The sequence below is a fragment of the Lolium rigidum genome, chromosome 3, assembly GCF_022539505.1.
Source record: "Lolium rigidum isolate FL_2022 chromosome 3, APGP_CSIRO_Lrig_0.1, whole genome shotgun sequence".
Taxonomy (NCBI): domain Eukaryota; kingdom Viridiplantae; phylum Streptophyta; class Magnoliopsida; order Poales; family Poaceae; genus Lolium; species Lolium rigidum.
The window spans coordinates 199,205,480-199,211,479 of NC_061510.1; positions in this window are offsets into that span (position 1 = coordinate 199,205,480).

A 6,000-nucleotide genomic window follows, 5' to 3' on the forward strand; every position below is an offset into this window, starting at 1 on the left:
CTGTTATGCCATACATCGCAATCCCAGGAATATTGTTGTTGCGAGACATAACAGTTGAATATCATAAGTCATCATTTATCACATACCATAGTCGTCTTACAGATAGATCACATGATCCAATATTACAATAATAGTTGAACTATTGTTTCAACACACATCATAAATACATAGCGGAAGCGTAAAGATAGGGGACTCTCTAGTCCACAGGCCAACGCTTGACGTCAGGAGTAGTCCTAGTTGTCGTAGACGTCCTGATGTCCATCCTCTTCATACTGCTGTTCCTCTTCATAGTCTGGCCATTCGAATAGCCAGGGACAGAGCCGTGAGTACTTCAAAGTACTCGCAAACTAATACTAATGTAAGCACTAACATTTCTATTAAGGGGGATGCTAAGCTCTAATTTCTTTTGCATAAAGCCAATTTTAGTTCACAAACATTTTAGTAAACAACTCTTCATGTGCTAACTAACTCAAGTGGGAACATTAGTGTCATTCCCACAACTCAATTGTGTTTCAAGTCAAAGCCGCCATTTTCAGTTCAAATCACAAGTCACCCTTCACATGTCACATTTTAAAAAAAAACGTTCTGATGACGGAACAGTATGGCCTTTCCAACCGTCCATAACCGTGGACGCGGCTATTCGAATAGTTCTACACTCTGCAGAGGTCGTACACTTGTGCCACAACATTTGCAATAATCCGTCAGGGTTAACTGGCCCAGATTTATCACACTCCGTGTGCGGACTACCAACCATAACCTTTCACCTACATACCCTAGTATAGGCATCTCTCCCCATGAGCTTGGCCTCCCAGTGAAGACAAACGGTCAGCCTGGGAGCTGCACAGGGCTTTGGCCGGACATTCACCTCATTTCACGTCATTTCACATCATTTCACCTATAACGGAGGCAGCCTCGGCATAACCCCTATGACGCTTGTTTTAGAGGGAACCCATACTAAGATACATAAACTTCCAGTTAAGCCCTTACCCATAATCAGGTATTGTGGGGGTACTTGCAAAATTGGAATGGTATCGCATCCGAACCCAACCATCAGTTTTGGTAAAATTCACCAAGTCATTCACAAGTCATATTCACCTTCAAAATCTTTCAATAGAATGACTCATCATTCCAAGGTTTTCAAAGTCATTTCACACACACAAATTCCCATCGAGCATAGCCCATATCAATTTAGCACTAGCATCTAGGTATGAGGGGTGCTAAGTAATTTGCTTTGCTTCTAGACTAACTTTGATACTCTTGTACTAATCCAATACTAACCCAGTGAATCATGAATCAAAAGGTACTTTGATAAAACAAAAGTAAATAAAGCTTGTAAGGTAAAACTGGGACATAGGATCATAAGCATAAATTAAAGTGTAATGGTGCCTTGCTCTTGTAGAGCTTTGCACTAATCTAGCTTGCATTGGTAATAGCTTGCCTTGGTGGTTGAGGTGGTCAAAGTGGTCTTCTTCTCCTTGAAAGTAGAATTCCTCCTCCTCTTGATACTCCTCGGTACTAGCGTCTAAAATACGAAATACGGGGTACAATCACCAAACAATTCATTAGCTATTCTAAAGATCACATGTATTCACACAAACTATTCTATTTACACAATTAATACAATTTGGTGCATTGGTGGTCTTGTTTGAGGAAAAATAATTTCCTCTCATTTCATATGTACATGATAGTTTCCATATAGTTCTTGAGGCATGATTTCCTCTCATTGAATCTTCTTTAAGATTTAATTTCTCAAACAATTACTCATGAATTCAGATTGTCCTAAGTCAACCATTCATCATCATCATTTGAGAAACTGATTTAAATGAGGCAGAGATACCTCATACTATTTAACACTTCTACAAATGATTTAAAATCTCCAAGTATTTCATATGAGAGCATTTGACCAGGGGTTCAAAATTCATATGAAAGTACTTGGGACAAGATTTAAATGAAGTGAAACACCTCATATGCTTTACACAAATTAAACTAGCATCACACATTACTATTAAGTGGGTAGATGTGTTGTTTTTCTTATTTAAGAAAAATAATTTCCGCTGATACTAATTAAGGTGTTACTTTTAATTGCTTAGAGAAATAATTTCCTCTCATTATCTTATTAAGATTTAATTTCTCTCATGAATAATATGTGACCTAGGTTGACCAAAGTCATCCCCTTCACTCTTATCATTTAAGAAAAATGATTTAAATGAGGTGAGCACCTCATACAATTTAATCCTAACAGGGTAAAGATTTAGTATCATCAAAATTCATATGAGACCTATATGACCAGAGTCTCTACATCAATTGGAATTGTTTGGGACAAGATTTAAATTAGAGAAAAACTCCCATGTGATTTATTAATAGTTTTGGACAATTACTTTGACTAGAAATAGCCATATAGTTCTTTAATTAAGCTAGGCCATGATCATTCAAAGTAAGCATGGCATATTGTTGCAGAAACAATTAGTGTAAGTCAAAAGTGAGCTATTGGAGTTGGAATTAACTTAATATCTATTTTGGTTGATTTTTAATAATTATTTGAATAGGGAAAAGTCCCTGCCTTCATCTTTTTATCAGATTATTTCTACAACAGATCTTGAAGTGGGACCAGTGACATGTTGTAGAACTTTTAACTAGCTTTCCAACAATATGCAATTTGTTAAATTTGGCCAAGTCAAACAGATTCTATGAATTTTCAAAGTTGGAGCCAGTATTGAATTTGTTTGAATTGAATTAAATCAAATTTGACTAAACGGGTCAAGCGGGAAAGAAATTGGGCCGAATCAGTTTGAAACGCAGCAAAGAAGAGTTGGGCCGGCCCAGCCTAACGCTGCGGGCCAGCCGACAAGCAGGCCCCACCCGTCGGCCGAGTGACTCACCCGAATCGGTACGCCGCGATGCGCGCCGTTGGATCGAAGCGGATCGGGCGGTGCAGGAGCGTCGTCTTCGTCGGGGGAGATGCTTGCCGGAGCGGCGGAGGTAGGGGGTCGGCGGCCAGGTGGAGCTCCGGCGAGGGGTGGCGACGGTGCAGGAGGAGGTTGTCGTCGACGGTGAGTGCGCCGGTACCAACGGCGTCGCTTGAGGTGGCCTCGAATCGACGCCGGCGAGATGAGGTACTCGGCGGGCTCCGGCGGCTAAATTGGGGAGCTCCGGTGATGAATCGAGAAGTGGAAATGGTCGAGGAGGTCGAGGGAAGAGTGGGGATGCCGCTTGGTGTGCTTGGATGGCTGAGGGGAGCTCGGTATTTATAGAGGGGCGAATGGCCGTGGGGCGCGGGCGAGGTCAATGGCGAGGTCGTCGTTCCAGGGCGACGAAGGAGCGGGGAAGCTGCGCATGAGGTAGGCGACGTCATGGCGATCCTTGGGGCATTTAATGGCGCGGTACGGCGAGGTGTACGATGGTCGGGCGATGGCGCGTACTGGCGCGGCCGAGGCGGGATTGCGGCGTCATCTCCGGCGGCGGCGGGCAGGGGCCGCGATCTTGCGCGTGTCTGGCGGGATTGTGCATGTGCGGTGATGCTCAAGGCATCGAGAGGAGGTACAGGGCGAGCGGGTGCTGGCGAGGCGGCAGGTGGCCAGTGACGTCCTCGGCGGTACTGCGGCGACGTCATCGGCATGTACTGGCCGTCCTGGGCGCGCGATCTCCGGCGACTGTCGGCGTCCTCGTGGTCAATGGCGAGTATGGGCGGATCCAGGAGATCTTTGGCGTCGTGTTTGGCAAGGTGGTGAAGGGTGGAGAGGCAGAGATGAGAGGGGAGGGAGTCGAGGTGGAACGGGATCGGCATGGCCATGGCCAACCAGGTTTTGGTCGTGTCCATGTCGATCTCTTGCATGGGCTAGGTAGGGTTGGGTCAGGGGAGTATGGCTAGGTCAATTGGTGGTCAAGGTTTGACAAGATTTGATCACATTTTGAAAATTGTGAATCTTGCATATGTTTCAAGGTCTCCTCTTTGCTTGATCCTATCTCTTGATCCAAAAAGAATTTGGGGTGATGGTCTTTACAGAAAAATGTTCACCTTGATGAGTACTTGGATGGCATGCAAAGATTTGAATTTGTTTAGTTTAGAAATCTTGAAATATAGAGACTCAAAGTGGTGACCAGACTATAAAAGTCAAAAGTGACCATGATCCTATGTGAGCTAAAATTTGAATTTGGATTTGGTTCAATTGGTATTTCCTTGCATCCCCATAGTTGTAATAACCATCAAATAGTATATTACAAGTAATGGTGAAGTCAAAAAGGGTCTAGGGTCAAAATTTGCAAAATTGGCATAAGTGTGAGATTGTTCCTCATATTAAAAAGTCCTAACTTTAAATGAGCATAGATTTTGATCCAAAGTGAATTTGGCATGATGGTCTTTACCAAAGTTGTTCTCCTTCATGTGCTCTTGGATGAGGTGCAGAGAATTGAGAGAGTTTAGTTTAAAAATCTTGAAATGCAAAGGCTCAAAGTAGGGGCCAGAATATAAAAGACAGATTTGACCATTATTCTATGTGTTCACCAATTGAGTTTAAATTAGATTTGATTTGTGTTTGTTTGATTCCAAAAGTTGTAATAAGTGTTTAATAACATAATACAACTAATGATGATGGCCAACTTGGTCTAGGTCAAAGATTTGGAAAAATGGCATAAACCATATGTGAGGGTTTTGTGATTTTCTACTTCTTATTCTTTTATTTTTCTTTGCTTCATTTTGACAAGAGTGAGGTGTATTTGGGGTTAGATAAGTTGGGTAAAAGGTTCACACCATTTTAGGACAATGTGAGTGACTAGGTCAAGATTTATTATTTCGGCTAAGTGCCACATATGCCTCTATGCATAAGATGGATTTTATTTTGATTCTCACTTAAATTGGTTGGTAAGTACCTGGTTGAGTGTGTTGAGGTATTTCCAATCATCTACACAAGGTAAGCAAACAAAGTTTTAGTTTTTACACAAAGTAGCCATGGGCTTGCATATGCCCCTTTTTCTTATTTAAAATCACCTCTTCTTATTTTGGTTTTTCAAAGATTTGTGACAAGAGAGTATGAGGTCTAGGGTTTAGTGGGGTTCACAATGGTTCACCACCATTTAGCAAAAATAATAAAGGTAGGGTTCAGGATTTACCTATTAGGGCTATATGCCTATATATGTCTTTTTCTTTATTTTGGTTTCTCAAAATAGATCCATTTGTATTTGAGAAGATCAAGGTTTAGGGTTTTTTCTTATTTGATTTCTTTCTCTTTTATTTTATTGGGTTTGTGATCTTCACTTGATTACTTTAGGGTTTTAGGGTTTACCACATAAGCATAATAACACTCATCATGGCAAAACACAAGTATTAGGTATGAGCACTATGCATAGCATCCAAAGTAAGAAAAGTTTTTGTTGGTTCTCATTTTTGGAAAAAGGAAATTCATTTTCTCTTTGTTTTGAAATTTGGGGTGTTACAAACCCTTCCCTTAAACAAATCTCGTCCCGAGATTTTAAGAAGAGTTAGGTTCCTAAGAGAGATTGGGCGATATGATTTAACAGGAAGACATACTTGGCATGGCCTGAGGTGCTTCTTGGTCTTCTGCGGCAGTCATGTTGTAGAGGCGGCCGTTGTTGTTATTCTGGTTCCTTCTTGCGGCAAAGCGGCGTTGGTTCTGAGCAGGTGCAACGGTGTTGCCGGCAATCTTGGCGAGCTTCTTGGGGCACTCATTGGAGTAGTGGCCCACAACTCCACATTCATAGCAGTTTACAGTTGACTTGTCTTTCGGGGTGACGGGGATGGCATTGCTTCCGGTCCTCGGGCCGTTGTTGGTGTTGTTGTTGGTCCCATTTTTGTCGTTGGGGTTGTTGTTGTTATGGTGGCTGTTGTTGTTGTTACCTCCGGGCTTCGGGGTCCTCCGTTGTTGCTGGTGTAGTTGGGGCGATAACTCCGAGCAGGGGGCTTGTTGTGTCTTGGGGTGAATCCTCCGGAGGAGTTGTTGCGGTACTTCGGGTATGGTGGGGTCCACTCTGGTTCATCATCCTCGC